Here is a 22,012-nt window from a genome sequence, read left to right on the forward strand (position 1 = left end):
ACTAAGGCTCAGTTTTCGGCACAATCAACAAAACATTACAATTAGCACTATAAAATTTATTTTGAGCCTATTCATTACAATTTTATTTTATAATCTATCCTAACATGTGCAACTACTAATATAAACTTAATTTTTACCATTAACATAATTTTTACTACTAATGTGACATTAATTCGTCGAGTAACTCGGAATAGTTACCGTACGCTAGCAAAGAGACAAGTAATAACTTGAGAAAGCTTCTAAAACCCAAAATTACTCTTCATCTTCAACCACATATGAGCCACCTAAAATAATTATGTGAAAGGACGATATTAACGAATTATCTTTATATAAAAATATGAGACGGAAATTAATTTAATTATATTTTAAATAAACCAAACTAGCGTCAAAACAATTTATAGATACGGCCCAAACTCGCGACTTAGCCAGACCACTGCCTAGGCCACGGCCAGGCCACTGCCTAGGCCACAGCTAGGCTACAACAGGCCACGGCCAGGCTACAGCAGGCCACGGCCAGGCCGCTGCTAGGCCAACCTTATAAAAGTCACTCTCGTCCCAAAAATTAATTCAATCTCAACTCTCTACCCACGACTAAAATGAGTCATTGAACGACCCTACACCCGTCACCACACAGCCCATATCAGCTCAGTTTTCAGACGGAAATAAGAAAGTTGGCTTAAACCACCAACCAAACAATGACCAAAACCAAGTATAAGACTATCTCACAGCCCCCTTTTACAATTAGACACAATACAAAAGTAACAGATACACCAGTTACCAAATTTCCGATTTCCATAGATCAAAGTCAAATAAAATTTATCGTCTCAATCCCAATAATCGAACAAGTAACAATCAAATATACTCCAATATAGCTTTACTCACAAATGGAGATGAATCTAAGTCTCTGAAACTTTGTTTACACTTGCTTGCTGTATACACGAGCACCATGTCCTATATTCAATTTCACAAGTATACGTACCTACCAATCTCTCTTCATTACCAACTTGCCTCATATATTAAATCAATCCATAACCATGTTTACAACTTAAGTAATATTGCCCTTATCCCACCTCTCAAAACAGAGAAGTAAGCCGTTTCATATTGGCCACCAAACACTCCCAATTTACATCTTAAATCAGTCCCGAAGACCACACAAATCGTACTAAACCAAACTAATGAAAAGCGCATAAAAACAGTCTAATTCAAACATTATTTTGAGATGGAAAATTATCATACAAATGAGAAAAACATAAAGGGTCAAACTTTATCAAACAAAAGACTATAAAACGACACATAGAATGGAAATTTCGACATTTGTCGAGTAATCCCATCACCCTTACCTTAAACGCTCCTTATTCTTCGAATAAATGGTCCACAAGGCACGAGCCTCACCCCGGGTCTTCGAATCCTTCATAAAAGGGCAGGAAAACGGAATAAAGAAGCTAAAAGACGACACTTTTATAAGACGGCGAAAGACGAAACCACTACAAAAAGGAGACTTTCTAACCTTAAAAGGAGGAGGAAGGAAAGGGGAAGCGAATGGTACAAAAATTATCGAATTTGGTTGAGAAATGGGCTGGGATCTGAGGTTGAATGTCGACGGAAAAATGGTGATTTAGGATCTGTTGATTGTTGTTGTTGCTGGCAATGTTGTCAGAATCCCGATTCGATCCTATGATTCTACGATTTTACGATCCAAAAATGTTTGACCGATCCCGGATCCTACGATTCTATCATGTTTTTAAAATCTTACGATCCTATCTATTCGAAATTTTCTAGAGGTAGGATCATAATACGATTCTACGATCTTACGATCCTACGATCCGACTCCATAGTAAACATATTAAAATATATTTTTATATAATAACATCGTAAAATCCAAATTTCATGTAATTTGTAGAAACATGTTCATGAAATGATACTAAACTTATACCGAGGATGTCTTAGTCTAGTGGTTAAGACGGAGGTATTGTGGACAATAAGTCCCAGGTTCGAATCCCCATTCCCCTCTATTGTAATGCGACTATGTGCGCGCTTCGTTAGACCAAAAAGAAAAGAAATGATACTAAACTTATTAATTATCAATATTTTGTGTATAAATAAGTGTTTTGCTCTTCAATTATATATTTTTACCAAATAAAAAACTATATTTAGTGAATTTTTAGAATCTTACGATTCTACGATCCGATTCTACCGATTCGATCCTACCCTCCCCATCGATTCAAAGTATAATCCCGATCCTAACAACATTGATTGCTGGTGAGTTCGAAAAGAGGAAGGGAAAGGGAAAGTGAAGGGGGTGGGGACGGTAGGTTAGTAATAATAATAATAATAATAATAATAATAATAATAATAATAATAATAATAATAATAATAATAATAATAATAATAATAATAATAATAATAATAATAATAATAATAATAATAATAATAATAATAATAATAATAATAATAATAATAATAATAATAATGAGACACCAGCTTGCTTGCTAGCTACTAATTATACGTACGTTTCTTCATCGTTAAGAAATTTCGCTCGTTTTTAAAACCGTCTCGAGTTAATAAAATCGGTTTTTAGTAAAAGTTTCAGTAATAAAACGGAATTAATAATAAGTAAATTTAATGAGTGAAAATAAAATAAACTCAGCTAGTTAACGTAAATAATACAATATCAGCTTGAATCGGAATTATTAGCGATTTTTACAAAACTAACGGATATTAATAAAAATTGCTATTTTAGTGAAATAAGCTCAAAATAGCTAATTGGACGGTTTTGTTCCCAAAATCCATCTCGGGTTCACTTAAAACAACTTTCATAAGGACTCGTAAAGAAACGGAAATTATTAAATAAATAAACCCGAACTAACTTTAAATAAACTTATTAATGATTATTAAAATTAACGTATCGATTTATGATGAAATTAATTAATTAGCTAAGCATATATATATAAATCGTTAAATGATGTAATTAAATTCAAAATAGCAATTAAAAGAATTTTATCCAACTTAATAAAATACGGGGTGTTACAATCACCCCATCTTTTAAAAAGTTTCGTCCTCGAAACTTGAAAGTATAAATGAAAAGTTATATAAATAAAACTGGAATTGGAATCGGTAACCAAAACATTTAAAAGGTCACTTATCGTAAGAATCAAAATTCTTTCAAAAGTTTCAAATAAAATTTTCCGACAGAACCAGATTCTCATCAAAGGAACGGAAGTGCTCTCGTTGCGCATTCAAGAACATCACATTCCAAATCAAAGATAAGGTCAAAAGGCAAATCATTTGTATAAATCAAAAATCAAAATACCTTCAAAAACATTAATGAAGAGTTTTCAAAAATATAAGTCTCATTCATGGAACGGAAATGCTCTTGTCGCGCACACAAGAACGCTAACTTTCCAAGTCAGAGACCAATTTAAAACCGAAAATCACTCGCCGACAAGAGTAGAACAAGCTATTAAACGTCTCTAATAACGTCCGATTAACGTTAAAATCCAAAGAAAAGGTAGTCCACCCAAATTTTCTTTTGCATAAGCCAAAATGGAAATAAAGGTTTCACCTTTAAACTAAAAGGGGAGTTAAATTCCGGAAATATAATATTAAACTTTGACAAAGAAGTCATAAATAGATCAAGGTTAGTAGAAATTGGATAAAATTTAAAGAAATCTCGAGTTTAGCGATTAAAATCATGATAAAGAAGTCTATACTCAAACAACAATTAGAGAATTTAATCGAATTTTCATTTTCCAAATCTATACAAGTGGGGAAAATTTTGTAATGGTAACATAAATTTTTAACAACGAACCAAAAATAGTAGTTTGAAATATTTAGAAATTGTGTGAAATGAAAAGTAAGTTAGGCATCATAGATACAAGTATGCTAAGAGGGTTCAAGCTTAACCAACAAAAGAGCTATAATGACTTTCATAGGGTAAAAATTGAAGTCAAAATTACAAGGATGTTAAAGATAGAGTTTCACAAGATACGAATGTCAAACTTAAAGGAGGAGCAAGATGAAGCGAGGAAAGGAGGTATGAACGGTAACACTTATGGTCGAAGAAGAAGGGAATTAGACAAGAAGGGAACGCCAAGTACTTGAATCCCAAATAACATCACTCCCAAGGGTTTCCTCAAAACACTTATGTTACATCATCTTAAGCTATTCCATGAAACAAGGTACTTCACTATAAGTGTGATTTCACCACTTCAAATCCTCAAACATCTACTAACCACCTCCATGAGGTCAAGGTCAAAGCTCCTAACAACGCTATACCCATATCCAACTAGTGTCAACTATGAGCTCCTAAAGATGGTAAACCATCAATCAAAAATCCAAGTTCAAAAGTTCTTTTATACAATCTAACATCCTAAAGGTATCTCTTTCCAAAATCACGTCATAAACTTTACTCCATGTTTTACTCCTAAGGTAACAACGCTCAACCTACTAAGCTTTCAAATCCCAAACATAAACAACAAAGCCAAGTTCTATAATTTTAGTAACATAGGCAACTCACTCTTAACACAAAGAATCCACCAATCGATTATACTTACTTTGTCAAGGAACTAGGTATAAGAATCACTAAGTATGTCTCATCACCTTACCTAAGTCTTTCTAACATCACGACTTCTCAAAGCCAGGGTTAAGGGTCAGACACAAACAATCTCCTCAAAAGTCGAATTTTCCAACCCAGGTCAACATTCCTCACAAGAAAGAGTACTATCATATGGCGTTAAGGGAGGATAAGCAAGGAACAAAAGACAAGTTAGGAGTACAAGCTTAGCTTATAAAGTAAAACAGAAGGGAGTTTAGAAGGAGGATAAGCACCAAGAGATTAAGAATAAGGCGAGATACAAAAAAGAACGAGAAACATCTTCAAGGAAGTAGAAGCATTCTTCAAAGGTTGAACAAATCTTCAATCCTCAGCAATAGGCACTAAATCTTGATCTTTGGAAAATATAAGTGTCCTTTCAATGGAACGGAGATACTCTTGGCGATCACTCAAGAACATCAATATTCCAATTCAAAGACATAAAAATACATTTTTACACCAACAAATGATAAAACTAATTATCAGACGTCTCCAATAACAAGCTTTAACACTAATTGACGTTAAAACCAGTGAAAAACATTAAAATATTTTCAAAACCTTTAGTTCAATTTTTTTTTTTTTTTTTTTAATAAGGGTAATAACTCTATTAGCTATAGATAAGCTCACGGTCATTGATCCAAGAACGCAACAATTATTAAATGACATTCAACAAACAGGTTAGTACCTAACAAAGAGCAAACACAAAGAGACTACAACATAAGGTCCTAAATCTACCCATCTCTCAAGTTTATTATTTTAAGGTCAAGTTATTTATAGTAGGGTGCACAAACGTGCGTCGGGAGCAAATATGCTCTGATACCAACTGTGACACCCTCAAATATTGCGGAAAAGTAAACACGTAATTCTACAGAAAAACTGACAGGATATGTTTGTAATAGGTTCAATTGGGTAAAAACCTGTAATTTTTAAAACCTGAACCTGTTATAAAGATATCCAAAAGGGAAGGTGTCAAACATGCATGGTCCAAAATAAATCTCATGAATGAAACATCGCTAAAGTCGCGAAACAAAGTTATACAAACCAAATATGAGGAAGGGAGACATATGTCCCTAAAATGTATGTGACATAAAAAGGGTTTAAGGGTCACAATGAAATAAAACCAGTCTAGGTCCCAAGGTTACTTTGCTCGCTAGCTCGTCCATGTACCCCATATATGCATCACCTATCTGTCATTCGCATTTTATACAAATACGAAAGCCACAGTCAGTGGGGAGTAACTCCGAGTTCTCCCAGCCACGAAATGTCATAATTAATATAACATGTAAACATAAGAATATGAATATGAATCACACAATGCCTTAGCATATAGATGCTAGACATTCGTGCTTATCATGTGAACAACAATATAACAAAACATAGTCCTAGCATGCGAATACTAGACCGACTCATACTACACTATCATGTGAATCATATAACAACCAGGAATCCAAACTCTATCAACCATAGCCGGCTTGCATCTCACCTTCTATGATTCATAGAATCATCAAACAAGAAAGGGCAATATATCAAAGACAGGCATAAGTTCTTAGCACCGTCAATAGTCACTCTGTAACTCGAGTCTATACCACGAGGTAGGGAAGGTAATCGAACCGGTATCTTGGCTCAGCGGTTAATATTAATAAAACATGGCCAAGACACAACACAACCCTAGCCTAAAATCTGCGCAGACCTAGACATGCGGATACACACCACCGCACCCAAGACCCACAATTTTTTTAAAACAAAGTGAGTACCCTAAGGAGTCCACCAAAGGGTTGGCTAGTACTTAAGCTGACCACTTACTAACAAAATAAGTAACGAGGTCATGCCCCAACTTGGATATAAATCCACTAGTCAGGAACACAAAGGCTATTAAGCAGTGAACATATACTCGTCAGAGACTATAAAAACCTATCTATGATGAAGGCCGAAACACTCACCTAGGACCTAGTCCCAGCTAGTCCCAGCTTGAATACTTTAGCCCACACCACACAAGACAAGTAAGACACCCACTTAACCATAAGAGCAAAGAGTCCAACTTACCAACATAAATGCTAACATTCTATCATGTGAAAGGCTATATAAATGTCTATTCAGCAGAACAATCCAACAATATTAAAGGTTTCAGGGAATCTAGGGCCGTTTTTACAATATAAGAAACTATTAAATTCAACCAACTATACATGTGACTAAAAACTTGATAAATGGCCTAAAACAAGAAAAAGGCCGATTATCCAATTCATATAAAATTTCATCCAACCGAATTTTTACCCGCAACCCCAGCCCTGCGACAGTGCAGTTTAAATTGCGGTGACCAATCACTCAATTGATCGACATCGAATCGATCAAAGGGACTAAGGCTCGATTTTCGGACAATCAACAAAACATTACAATTAGCACTATAAAATTTATTTTGAGCCTATTCATTACAATTTTATTTTATAATCTATCCTAACATGTGCAACTACTAATATAAACTTAATTTTTACCATTAACATAATTTTTACTACTAATGTGACATTAATTCGTCGAGTAACTCGGAATAGTTACCTTACGCTAGCAAAGAGACAAGTAATAACTTGAGAAAGCTTCTAAAACCCAAAATTACTCTTCATCTTCAACCACATATGAGCCACCTAAAATAATTATGTGAAAGGACGATATTAACGAATTATCTTTATATAAAAATATGAGACGAAAATTAATTTAATTATATTTTAAATAAACCAAACTAGCGTCAAAACAATTTATAGATACGGCCCAAACTCGCGACTTAGCCAGGCCACGGCCAGGCCACTGCCTAGGCCACAGCTAGGCTACAACAGGCCACGGCCAGGCTACAGCAGGCCACGGCCAGGCCGCTGCTAGGCCAACCTTATAAAAGTCACTGATGTGGCTAAAGTCGTATTACCAAATCAAAGTAAAACTATCTCAGGACTAACAAGAATAGCTAGTGATAAGACAGGTATCGAATCCACAGGGAGGCGGTGAAAGCTAGTCTAAGAGTATTTAAACTGTCTAGAAGTAACCAATTTCGGGGGTTTTGTTTTGAGTTGATTCTAACAAACTAATTGCAATGTAAATAAATGATGAATAACAATAATATTAAAAGTCTAGGAATTAGGTTCACTAGGTCAATCAATCGGGGATTATCAATCAATTACTAAATCTATCAAGTTGTTTAAGGTCATAAGATCGGTCGACTCCATTATGCCCTTTAGATCGATTCTAATATGCGGTCGCTATGATTAGATACTCTCTATTTGGTTGTCGCAGCCTATATCAATTCTAACCCGGTCGGCGATAGGATCGATTCGCTACACTAATTAATAACTCAGGCCTCAAGTGATTAACTAGAAGAATTACAACAACCAAACAACAACTTTAATGATATCAATAGCAATTAACTGTCTTTCCCTTTTAATTAACCTAGATCCCCTTCATCCTAGATGAGGGGATTAGCTACTCATGACTATAATAACAACAACAAATATGATTAAAGATGAAGACATGATTGCAAGTATAAAACAATAATTGAAGAACATAAAAACAATGCTTAAATTAATGGGGAAAGATTAGTACCATACAAAAGGGAGATTAGGGTTCTTAAGAGAGTTTTCCAGCAATTCTCAGCAAAATATATCGTAATCCAACAATAAAACACGAGTCTTTAATTTATAACAAAAGATTAACGTTTTAGGAAATTCCGGAAATAAATCCGTCAGAAAGGATCCTCGATCGAGTCAGAGGTGACTCGATCGAGTCAGAGGTGCTCGATCGAGTCAGCAGTGACTCGATCGAGGAACTAGCTCACAGGTTCCTTCTTCTCTTCTTTGACTTCCAGTCTTCATGATTCCTCGTTTCCCGTGCCATGCTTCGTGTATTCGTCTATGCCATCTCCGCCATGCTAATCTTAGCTTGATCATACTCATAACGAGTCATTTCTGCATCAAAACATAAAATAGCGGCAGTATCGACAATTCATTGAAATAAAGCATATAAATGATATAATAGGCACGAAACGGTATGAAATATGATGTAAAGGGAGCTATAAAAGTATATATGAAAGTGATACATCAGTCACTCTCATCCCAAAAATTAATTCAATCTCAACTCTCTACCCACGACTAAAAGGAGTCATTGAACGGCCCTACACCCGTCACCACACAGCCCATATCAGCTCAGTTTTCAGACGGAAATAAGAAAGTTGGCTCAAACCACCAACCAAACAATGACCAAAACCAAGTATAAGACTATCTCACAGCCCCCTTTTACAATTAGACACAATACAAAAGTAATAGATACACCAGTTACCAAATTTCCGATTTCCATAAATCAAAGTCAAATAAAATTTATCGTCTCAATCCCAATAATCGAACAAGTAACAATCAAATATACTCCAATATAGCTTTACTCACAAATGGAGATGAATCTAAGTCTCTGAAACTTTGTTTACACTTGCTTGCTGTATACACGAGCCCCATGTCCTATATTCAATTTCACAAGTATACGTACCTACCAATCTCTCTTCATTACCAACTTGCCTCATATATTAAATCAATCCATAACCATGTTTACAACTTAAGTAATATCGCCCTTATCCCACCTCTCAAAACAGAGAAGTAAGCCGTTTCATATTGGCCACCAAACACTCCCAATTTACATCTTAAATCAGTCCCGAAGACCACACAAATCGTACTAAACCAAACTAATGAAAAGCGCATAAAAACAGTCTAATTCAAACATTATTTTGAGATGGAAAATTATCATACAAATGAGAAAAACATAAAGGGTCAAACTTTATCAAACAAAAGACTATAAAACGACACATAGAATGGAAATTTCGACATTTGTCAAGTAATCCCATCACCGTTACCTTAAACGCTCCTTATTCTTCGAATAAATGGTCCACAAGGCACGAGCCTCACCCCGGGTCTTCGAATCCTTCATAAAAGGACAGGAAAACGGAATAAAGAAGCTAAAAGACGACACTTTTATAAGACGGCGAAAGACGAAACCACTACAAAAAGGAGACTTTCTTACCTTAAAAGGAGGAGGAAGGAAAGGGGAAGCGAATGGTACAAAAATTATCGAATTTGGTTGAGAAATGGGCCGGGATCTGAGGTTGAATGTCGACGGAAAAATGGTGATTTGGGATCTGTTGATTGTTGTTGTTGCTGGTGAGTTCGAAAAGAGGAAGGGAAAGGGAAAGTGAAGGGGGTGGGGACGGTAGGTTAGTAATAATAATAATAATAATAATAATAATAATAATAATAATAATAATAATAATAATAATAATAATAATAATGAGACACCAGCTTGCTTGCTAGCTACTAATTATACGTACGTTTCTTCATCGTTAAGAAATTTCGCTCGTTTTTAAAACCGTCTCGAGTTAATAAAATCGGTTTTTAGTAAAAGTTTCATTAATAAAACGGAATTAATAATAAGTAAATTTAATGAGTGAAAATAAAATAAACTCAGCTAGTTAACGTAAATAATACAATATCAGCTTGAATCGGAATTATTAGTGATTTTTACAAAACTAACGGATATTAATAAAAATTGCTATTTTAGTGAAATAAGCTCAAAATAGCTAATTGGACGGTTTTGTTCCCAAAATCCATCTCGGGTTCACTTAAAACAACTTTCATAAGGACTCGTAAAGAAACGGAAATTATTAAATAAATAAACCCGAACTAACTTTAAATAAACTTATTAATGATTATTAAAATTAACGTATCGATTTATAATGAAATTAATTAATTAGCTAAGCATATATATATAAATCGTTAAATGATGTAATTAAATTCAAAATAGCAATTAAAAGAATTTTATCCAACTTAATAAAATACGGGGTGTTACAGATCCCTTTGTTCTACTGCCGTCATCCTATTTATTCTCAAGATAGGAAATAAAATATCTTTGCGTAAAATACCCCTACGGCAGAATTTACTCGATTGAGCGGAATAAAATCACTCGATCGAGGAAAAATCAAACCAAACATCTCGATCAAGAACATTAAGTGCTCGATCGAGGAACCAGAAAACACCCTCTCTCGATTGAGTTTAGTAAAAACTCGATCGAGGATCTTCAGCAGCATAAAGCATTTGATCGACCAGTTTCAGCAGCCAACTTGGTCGATCCAGCTGTATTAGCATGGATGAACTCTTGAACACCTTCCAAAGCCACTTCACACATCTCTAAGTGAAAGATTCCAAGCTCCGATTCTCCCCTCTCCAAAATCCATGCAAACGGGACAAGTTTAGGCTCGATTATGCTCCTTCCGGCTCATTTCTGCAATTAATACAAGATAGACCAAAGTAGACTATTCGGGGGCATTTGTAGCTAATCACTACATAAATAGCACAGAAATGCGTGCAAATGTAGGGTAAAAAACCATAAATAAAATGCACGCATCTAACCTCCCCAAACCAAACCTTTGCTTGTCCCCAAGCAAACTATGAATGAGACTAAACACAACTAATAGAACGGGACCAACTTATCAGCTACAAATTGTCCACCGAAGCCAATTTAATGCAACAACCAACAAAGTGGCGAAAGGTAAGTGTAAACGAGTTAAATCAATGCTTTAAAATATTGAACCATCGACCTTGCAAGACTCAAATATATCGGACTCTCACGGGTCGCTCATCACATAAATCAAGCACAAGGTGAGTATAAATGTATGAGATAGAAAGAAGTAAAGACGCTCACCTAACTCGACCTATAAGAACATGCATGCAGCTGACATGAAACCGATTTCTACCGACCGTACATATGCATTCCAACCAATAAGGACCAAGAGACACGCCGAGGACTTACATATAATGTGAGGTAAGGTAATTGGGTAAGAAGGGGCAAAATAGATTTGGATAAGTGGAGGTAAAGCCAAGCTAGTACAACCAAAACCAAATAATTATCACATTCCGCTTCACTACTCGATACGAGATATAGAACAGTGCTATTGTGGCAAAACATCACTCACATCAACAAAAGACTCCCCGTAGGAAATAATGATAAGCATGGGGGTATTATCAACAATCCTTTTCCATATGATTTTTTCTTTTCATCATTTTTCATTCATTCAAATTTCTTTTTCATTTCTTTTTTTTTTTCATTTTCTTTGTTTTCATTTCACTTTTCTTCTTCTCCATTCACTACCAACTTCAGATCTTTCGAAGCGAACCAAATCTGACATGGATAAAAGCATACCCACAATAACCACGCAACTAGCTTGACAGGGTAGGCTAAAATTGGATGTAGTTAAGGGTTCAAAAGACAAATTTGGCTAATGTGAAGTTTATGGGTAGTAATAAAATAAGGATTGTAAGTTACCTCTCCACATGTGTCACCACCGCAAACCGAATGCATACAGATACCAAGAAAAGAGTGTCATGCAAGTGCAAATTGATGTTACATGTCTTACAGAGAGCACTACTCATATCCTATATGGAACTGGTCATGAATGTCACCAGTTTATCAAGCTCTAAATCTTAGAATGTATATGTAGCTTGCCAATAAGAGAGTCAAGTCTATTCGTTCAGATAAGTTCAAACCAAAAACTCGTAATTATGCACATTACCATGCCAACAAGAATGTTAAGAATATGCAAGGCAAAGGTAAAAGACTCAAAGTAGCATAAAAGTTCCATCGTTCCGACTCAACCTAAATGCAAAAGTAAACATGAAATTTTTCGAAATTTTACAATATTTTTGAAATAAAACAACAATGCATGCGGAAAAAAACGTGCAAACTGAAATGCAATAAAATTATATGCAGACATAGATATGGATGTATACCCTCCCCAAACCAAACTGTACAATGCCTTCATTGTACCAAAAATAAGGAAAGGAAATGCAAACTGAAGAGAAAGGAAGAAGGAATTGCGGAAAACTTACAAGATGACGTAAACTAACGACCTCCCCAAACAAGCCAGAACAATGGGAGGTCGGAAACAGCCATGTAATAACCACAAAACATGAGGCATATAGTAGCAAAACTCGATCGAGGAATAGGACATGCGATCGAGTGGTTTGGGGCAGCAGAAGTGCTCGATCGAGGAAGTAGTGCATTCGATCGAGCTGCCCTCTTTTGCAGGTACTCGATCGAAGAAAGGAGATGCTCGATCGAGTAAAATGGGAAGCAAAAACATTCGATCGAGTAAATAAGGTACTCGATTGAGTTATTCTCGTTAGATTCCTGCAAAAACGCAACACACAGACTACGGAACTAACCAAACAAGCTCAAACTTTCAGTTTAAAGTTCAGAAAACCAACAACTAAAGCACACAAAAACAGCTAAAAGTTTTATCAAAAGTACAACAAATTACAGGTCGGGTTGCCTCCCGGATAGCGCAGGTTTAAGAGGTCTCGCACGACCTTTTTGACTTCATTTATCTGGCTCATCTGGATTGTCGAAGTAGATAACTTCGACCTTGCCAACCACATCATTTGCATCATAGTAATGCTTCACATATTGGCCATTCACCTAAAATCTTTCTCCTTCGGAATTCTCTAATTCAACGGACCCAAATTTGGTGACATCAGTCACTATATAAGGGCATCCACCTGGACTTCAGCTTACCAGGCAATAGACATAGTCAGGCATTAAACAACAACACCTTCTGCCCGACATGGAATTCTCGAGGTATGATCCTTTTGTCGTGCCATCTCTTCGTTTTCTCTTTGTAAATGCGGGAGCTATCATAGGCATTTAGCCTAAACTCTTCCAGCTCATCTAGTTGCAACAAACAATTCTCACCACACAACTTAGGATTATAATTTAACTCACGAATGGCCCACCAAGACTTACACTCTATTTCAACAGGTAAATGACAGGACTTCCCATAAACCAACCGATATGGTGATGCACCAATCGGTGTTTTAAAGGCAGTCCGATATGCCCACAATGTGTCATCTAATTTAAGACTCCAATCCTTCCGTGATTTAGAGACAACTTTAGCTAAAATCTCTTTTATTTCCCTATTAGAGACCTCAACCTGCCCACTAGTTTGAGGATGATACCCCAAACCACGACGATGTTGGACACTGACTTTAGACAGTATAGCTGCAAGTTTCTTTTCTTTAAAGTACATTCCCCCATCACTAATGATGACCCTAGGGACACCAAATCGGGGAAAAATAATCTTCTTAAACATCTTAATCACGGTCTTGACATCACAGTTAGGTGAAGCAATGGCTTCCACCCATTTAGACACATACTCCACAGCTACCAAAATATACCTGTTACTTTTACTAGACGGGAATGGTCCTTGGAAATCAATGCCCCGGACATCAAAACCCTCGACTTCTAAAATGTCGTTTTGAGGCATCTCATGTCTCTTAGAAATATTTCCCGATCGTTGACAAGCATCACAAGCTGCAACAAACACTTTAGCATTTGCAAATAAGGTAGGCCAGTAAAAATCAGATTGAAGTACCTTAGCCACGGTTCGCGACGGACAATGGTGACCACCATAAGAGGACGAATGATAGCCTTCTAGGACTTCTTTGGTCTCCCACTGCGAAATACACCATCTATAAAAACCGTCTGCACACTTCTTAAATAAATAAGAGTCATCCCAGAAGTATTGCTTAGCGTTGTAAATGAACCACTTCCTCTGCTGATAAGACAGGTCAGGTGGCAGCTCGCCAGTGACAACATAGTTAGCCAAATCTGCATACCATGGATCATGGTTAGTATTAGCAAAAACTACAAATAAAGAATCATCCGGGAAAGAATCATTAATAGGTAAAGTATCCTCTCCCTCCTGATGTGGTAACCGCAACAGGTGATCAGCTACTACATTCTCCGCGTCGGTCTTATGTTTCATTGTCAGATCAAATTCCTGGAGAAGAAGTATCCATCTCAGCAACCATGGCTTAGCCTTCTTCTTAGCAAGAAGGTGTCTAAGCGCTGCATGGTCAGTAAAAACAGTGACTTCTGACCCTATCAAATAAGAGCGAAACTTCCCCAGCGCATAAACCACAGCTAACAGCTCCTTCTCAGTAGTGGTGTACTTCATTTAAGCCTCATCCTGAGTTCGGCTCACATAGTAGACCGCATTCAAAGCTTTGTCTTTCCGCTGGCCTAACACCGCTCCTAGTGTATAGTCACTAGCATCACACATAATCTCAAATGGCAACTCCCAATTAGGAGGCTGGATAATCGGTGCTGAAATCAAGGCCTGCTTCAACCTGTTAAAAGCAGAAAGACACTCATCAGTAAAAACAAAGGGGGCATCCTTAAGCAACAGCTGTGTAAGTGGTTTAGAAATTTTTGAAAAATCCTTGATGAACCGGCGATAAAAGCGAGCATGACCAAGGAAACTCCTCACTCCTTTAACATTAATAGGAGGAGGCAATTGCTGATTCACTTGCACCTTTGCCTTATCCACCTCGATGCCTCTATCAGAAACTAAGTGCCCTAAGACAACTCCCTCGTTGACCATAAAGTGGCACTTCTCCCAGTTAAGCACGAGATTAACCTTAATGCAGCGCTGCAACACTTTATCAAGGTTAGACAAGCAGTTATCAAAATCACTTCCACAGACGCTAAAATCGTCCATAAAGACCTCCATAATAGACTCTATATACTCAGACAATATCCCCATCATGCACCTTTGAAAGGTGGCAGAGGCATTACACAAACCAAAAGGCATTCTACGATAAGCAAAAACACCTTGAGGACAAGTGAAAGTAGTCTTCTCCTGATCATCCGGATGAATAGTGTTGGGCCTGGAAATCCGCAGATATCCCTGATCAATATCTTGCCTTGAACTAACTGACAGGGTGTCATGATGTCAAGGTGTCGGGACACATGAAGATAGGCGTCAGGCCATGGAGAGGACAACGGTCAAAATATCAAGACGATATCAGACCAGGAGATCATATTATAAGAAGATTACGCGCACAACATTAATTAGGAAGATTCTACAATTAAGGCAGCAATTAAGGACGTAATAATGGGTATTATTGCGGGTAATTATGACAGAATATTTGGCATTAATGGTGAGACTAATCAGCCGTTCAGCATATCATTATATAAGAAGCATTTGGAAATCATTTGAAGACAGAAGACGTATATAAGACAAATTCTAGCATACAATATTCTTACACAACTTTTGAGATAATTACGTCCCATTGTGCTAAATACTCAATATAATAGTGAAATCCTCTCCTGGCTTGGTGCCCGTGGTTTTTTCCCATTTAAGGGTTTTTCACTTACAAAATTCTTTGTCTTATTATTGTTCTTTTTACTGTACTTTCATTTTTGCATTTCACCCTGATGACCTGATTTACAGACTAACTAGAGCTAGTTAACCCTACCTAAATTTCCCTGACCTGATTTCGCCCTGCGCAAAATCCACACAAAACAATTAGCGCCCACCGTGGGGCTTCTAATTTCAATATTTTTTCCTCCTCTTGCAAAAATTCAGATATCCTACAAAAATGGCCTAGCCTACCGTTGAAGAACAATTGAATGCAGCCCTTCAACAAGTAGCTGAGTTGGAAAGCTTGAAAGAAAAAGTAGCCCAAACTGAGGCTGAAATCCTACAATTAACAGAATCCAAGTCAACTCTGAAACAGAAATTGGAAAAAACCCAAGGGGCAGGCTCTAGATTCCAGCCAGAAACACCGTTTGCATCAATTATCAAAAACATTGATTTTTTCAGTTTTGGGAGCCCAAGTGGTTCCAAATTCGTCAATAGTGATGACGATGGTGAGCCAAAAAATGAGGATGGAAAACCTGATGAATCTGCAGCAGCCATCATGATGGCGGTAGTCCAAGAAATCAAGAAGCTCAATGAAAAATTCGACAAGATACCTGGAGTACCTGCCAGTTTAGAAGAAGCTGCCCTTGATAGCTATGCTGATTCGCCTTTTATAGACGAAATAGCAAAGGTGGACTTGCCCAAAAAATTTGTGGTCCCGTCTATGAAAATCTATGATGGAACCACGGACCCACAAAATCATGTGGCCCTTTACAAACAAAAGATGTTAGCAGCATCCATTCCCATCGAGTTCAGACAAGTTTGCATGTGTAAGGGATTTGGAACAACCTTGACAGGACCTGCTCTACAATGGTACATCAACCTACCAACTGGGAGCATCCATTCTTTTGCCAACCTGATCAACAACTTCAACCAGCAGTTTGCGAGTAACAGGGAGTTGGAGAAGCGATCCAGTGATCTTTACAGGATTACACAGAAGCCTGATGAAACTCTCAGGATGTTCCTTGCAAGATTCAACAAAGAACAAAGTATCTATTCTCAGGTGTGACGTTGGAACAGCAGTGGAAGCATTCAGGCAGGGGTTGCTATCTCATAGTGACTTATACAACGAGCTCACTAAGTATCCCTGCCATACCTTCGAAAATGTCCAGGCCAAAACCCTTGCTTTTATCAAGCTGGAAGAAGACAAGAGCTACAAACTCCGATCATCCAGTGGACCAAAAGACTATGAAAAGAGCAATAGGAAAAGCAACAAAGGGAATTATTACAGACCTACTCCATATTCTAGGCCAGACCATTCAGAAGTCAACCTGGCACATGAGTATCAAGGTAAGGCTAAAATTTTTCCACCTATTTCTGAACATAACTTCAGTGTTGATATTGCAGGGTTAATCCAAAGGCTTCACAACATGGGACCAGTGGTCAGATGGCCCAGAAAGGTGGAAAATCCTAACCCTAGGAAAGATAATTCCAAATGGTGCGAATTCCACATGGACGTTGGACACACAACGGATGACTGCTTCACCCTGAGGAAAGAAGTGGCTTATCTGCTGAAATTTGGATACCTGAAAGACCTGATCAAGACGAAAGGAAGGAATGCAGACTAAGGCAAAGAGAACTAGGAACATAAGCAGGATCGCAGCCTTCCTCCACCACCCCCAATCTATGAAGTAAAATTCATATCTGGTGGGTAAGAAATCTGCGGCCTGACTAGTTCAGGAGCAAAAAAAGATAGCCAGAACGCCAAGGATCACATCACTCTGCAAACCGGATCATGTCCCAACAATCACTTTCAGTGATTGTGACCTGGTAGGTATCCCTGATATTCATCATGATGGCCTGGTGATTTCTATGCAGATTGGAACCGCCACCGTAAGAAGGATCCTAGTAGATGGAGGCAGCTCAGTAAACCTGATCATGCTTGACGTGCTAAAAGCCATGAAAATCAATGAGGACCAAATCACCAAAAAATCCAGCATTTTGGTAGGGTTCAGTGGAGAAACCAGAAGCACATTAGGAGAAATCCACCTCCCAACCTACGTTAAAAGAGTCTCATCCTATGAGAAATTTGGAGTCCTAGATTGCTTGTCATCCTACAATGCAATCCTGGGCAGACCTTGAATTCATAATGTTAAGGCTGTGCCATCGACCTATCACCAGTGTATCAAGATACCAACGGATTGGGGCATATCCAAAATCAAAGGAGACCACAAGACAGCCCAAGAATGCTATACAACAGCTTTGAAACCGTCCAAGGCAGGTAAGTCCCTTGCATAGCAATTACAGTACCCTGTCAGGAGCACTTATGTAGCACCTCCCAGAATGGAAACAGATCAGGTAATCCTAGACCCTGAGTACCGTGACAGGTATGTTCTAGTAGGATCTGACGCCCTAGATAGTGCCAGGCCCGAACTGGTAAAATTCCTTAAAAATAAATCATCTTGGTTTGCTTGGTCTCATTTTGATATGACTGGAATTAGTGCTGATATAATTACACACAAACTTAATATTGACCCATCTTTTAAGCCAGTTCAACAGAAAAGACGAAAATTTGCAGCTGATAGAAATGCCATAATCAACGAAGAAGTGGAAAAACTCCTGGATATGGGAATGATCAGGGAAGTAATGTACCCTAAGTGGCTGGCTAACGTGGTTGTTGTGCAGAAAAAGAATGGAAAATGGAGAGTCTGTGTAGATTACACTGACCTGAACAAAGCCTGTCCCAAGGACCCATTTCCTTTGCCACATATTGATGCTATGGTAGATGCCACGGCAGGGCATGAGATGCTGACATTTATGGATGCCTCCAGTTGATTCAATCAAATAAAAATGCACCCTGCTGACCAGGAGAGTACTGCATTCATTACAGACCGAGGTATATACTGTTACACTACCATGCCTTTCGGCCTGAAGAATGCAGGGGCAACGTACCAGCGCCTGGTCAACATGATGTTCAAAGATCAAATAGATGATACCATGGAAGTCTACATAGACGACTGATACCGTCGTTTAGTACCAAAATTTAATTTATAATTCCAAACTAAAACTATAGCTAGTGATAGTAAGGGTCGAACCACAGAGAGACAAGGTTGCTTTTGTTTGCTATTTTTCAGTCTATGAAAGTGACAATAAATTGGGGGGTTTTGAATTTGGTTGATTAACTGGCTAATTGCTAAAATGAATATTCTTAACAAGATAAAAAGAGGATTGGGAACTTCGGTTCACCATGGCAAATAACAGGTCAGTTAAGCAGCAGAGGTCTCATAATACGGTCTCAGGGAAGATAAGCTAGTCTTTCGATCAAAGCTCAAATAACCTCACGGTCTAATAATTCCCTAGAATTTATCAAAGCTTTCACGCAAGAGAAATTCTAAATCTAACGATAAATCAAATTACCAATCTTTCAATCTAGCAAAGAAATCTATCAAAAGATAGCGAGACCAACACGGAAGAACTCATACTACACAACAATCCTAATTTAATACCATGGCTCACCTTGTTCCCAATCAAAGAAATTACCTACGCATAATTATGACTATTCTAACTTCGACACTAATAATAAAGAACAAATTCGACATAATGGAATCTAACTAAAACAAAGGGGAAGAATTCAATTGCTGAATTTAATTGATGAAACAAAAATCAAAATAACAAGGAAAAATAAGAAAGAGGAAGAATTGCATAAAAAGCTTACTAATTGAATATCAAGAAAAAAGCATTCGAATCAAAGGTTTCCGTCTCAAGCTAGATCTGAAAACTAAGTTTTTTCTAGAATGAAAGCATAACCTAAAAGTTGCTGCGTTCTACTGATAAAAAGATACCCAAAGTTAATTACAAGTTGGGCTTTTAAAAGTCTAACACGGAGAAATAATTATCAGCTCGAAATCAGGTCGATCGACTGGTCAGCACGGTCGATCGACTGATTACGCGGAACAGTAGCTTCTGACTGAGCTCCAGTGGTCGATCGACCTCACAGCATTGTCGATCGACCGAATATGCTGTGCAGTAGCTCCTTGTTGCTTCCAATAAACGTTTCACTCCTTTGCACGCATCCCAAGGTGAGTGAATACGACCCTCCTTCTTCTTGGCTTCCTTAAACTTGCTTCCGGAGGACGAACTCGGCTTGATTTAGCCTACTTCCACGCATTCCTACAATAAATCATAGAAAATGCAAAGTAAACCGTTTCGGGAGAAATAGTAGCCTTAAGCTATCAATTATGCATGGAAATACGTGCCAAAACCGCAGGTAAAGTGTATAGAATATGCACGTATCAAATCTCCCCAAACCAAACCTTGCTTGTCCCCAAGCAAGCACTATGACCCGTATAAAAACTAAATGGAAAGGAGTGCATCTCAGAGCTAACTACAAGCCAATGCCAAACCATTTAATGCCCAAAGTCAACCACTGCAAAGCTTAAATCAAGTGAACAAATTTATGCATATCATAGAATTAAGTCGGGCGTTCGACCTTGCAAAACTCATACAATCGGACTCTCCCGGATCACTCTTCTCTCAGCAAAAGCAAATGGTAAGATAATATGTAAAAGAGAGGGAAGAAAAGTATAGTCTCTCACCTAGACTGCGACCGACAAAACATGTATGCTTGACTAGCATGAATAATGATTCTATTTACCGTACATACGCATAACCAACGTCAAGGACTATCACATGCCGAACTATTGCAAAATTTGGATATGTGAGGCTAAGTGGGAAAGAAGGGGCAAAACAATTATGGGAAAGTGAAGGTAAGAGCCAAGCTAGTACCTAACGAACCATCAGAAACCGAATCCCGTTCTTCCAACTCAATAAAAAATAACCATGCCTTTATTGACTAGGCAACACAAAAATTCAAACGAACGCCTCCAAATCAAGAGGTAAGCACATGAGGCGTGTTTTTATTTCAGCCAAGACTTTATTATTTTCAAGACTCTTTTTTTTTTCCATTTCTGTTTCTTTCTTTTTCTTTCATTTTCATTTTTTTTTTCAAAATCTGAACTGGTGGTCGATCGACCAATGATGGCAGTCGATCGACCACCCTGCACACTCCAGAGCATTCTGCCCAGGTAAACAACTTCTTTTTTTTTTTTTCATTTTTCTGAATTTTTCCTTTCTTCCTGTTTTCAGGCTGAAGTAAATCCTTTACTTCTCAAAAATACCCGCTCCAACATTACAAGAGCGAACCAAAACAGCTTAAATCAACAAATTCCTCTACTACTTCCTAGCTTGGCACAATGGTAGGCTAAATATGGGATGTAGTTGAGGGCAACTGGAAATTTTGGCTTATAGTGGAGTTAGTGGGGTAAAATGAGAAAGGGGAGGATGCAATAGTTCTCTAAACATGCAATACCGACCACAAACCAATGCGTATAGGCAATAAGCAATCAAAACTCATACACGTGCAAAACATGAAATGAAGGGAGTAACTACTCTCAATCCTAAATTAACCGGTCATAAATGTCACCAGTTATAGGCCTTATATCTCAGAAGGTATAAGTAGCTTGCCAAAAGTAATGAGTCAAGTCTAATTGCCCGAAATGGATTCCATAACAAAATTTGAGAGATCACTTTTAATTCTTGCTAAGCAGCTATGAAAAGGCAAGGAGTGGCATATTTGACTAATAGAGCAAAATCATCATTAAAAACTCCAATCCGACTCAACTATGTGCAAAAGTAAACGTGATATTTTTGGTTTTTATGAATTTTTTTGCAATTTTTTTCTTTGTTTTTTTTTTGAATGGATGAAAATAAAAACAAATGCAAACAGAAATGCGCTAAACATGTGACAGAAATGCAATAAAAAACAAATGCAGATGCAAAACAAAAGGCATATGCAAATACCCTCCCCAAACCAAAATGCACAATGTCCCCATTGTGCTCATCAGCAAATCACCAGCAGAAAAATAGGAGAATAAAAGCATAATAAAAGAAAAGGAAGCTAAAAGAGAAGGGAAATAACTCACAAAATACGACCTCCCCAAACCAGCCAAAAACGGGGAGGTCACCAGCATCTAATCTCCACCCTCGTAGTCAGAGTCACTGTCCTCTCCGGACCCCGAGTCACTCTCCTCCTCCTCCGTGTGGACAGCGGGCCGCCTACGGGGGCGCTTGGTGAAGGTCGGAAAAACAAGCGTTTGCATTTTGTATGGAGTCGCCACCAATTTTTATGGGAAATTGGAACCGTTCGA

The 22,012-nt window shown here is 37.7% G+C and overlaps 2 long non-coding RNA genes across 2 annotated transcripts; both read right to left on the bottom strand.

Moving 5' to 3' along the window:
- Positions 1-201: 201 nt before the first annotated feature.
- LOC141614829 (uncharacterized) lies at positions 202-1,594 on the bottom strand. Its single transcript, XR_012529394.1, has 3 exons — positions 1,508-1,594; positions 1,341-1,408; positions 202-284 (listed from the first exon to the last, which is right to left on the bottom strand). It is a non-coding gene; the product is annotated as an uncharacterized LOC141614829 (long non-coding RNA).
- Positions 1,595-5,541: 3,947 nt separating this feature from the next.
- On the bottom strand, positions 5,542-9,766 carry LOC141614830 (uncharacterized). Its single transcript, XR_012529395.1, has 4 exons — positions 9,635-9,766; positions 9,468-9,535; positions 7,142-7,227; positions 5,542-5,778 (listed from the first exon to the last, which is right to left on the bottom strand). It is a non-coding gene; the product is annotated as an uncharacterized LOC141614830 (long non-coding RNA).
- Positions 9,767-22,012: the final 12,246 nt, after the last annotated feature.

The sequence above is a fragment of the Silene latifolia genome, chromosome 11, assembly GCF_048544455.1.
Source record: "Silene latifolia isolate original U9 population chromosome 11, ASM4854445v1, whole genome shotgun sequence".
Lineage (NCBI taxonomy): Eukaryota > Viridiplantae > Streptophyta > Magnoliopsida > Caryophyllales > Caryophyllaceae > Silene > Silene latifolia.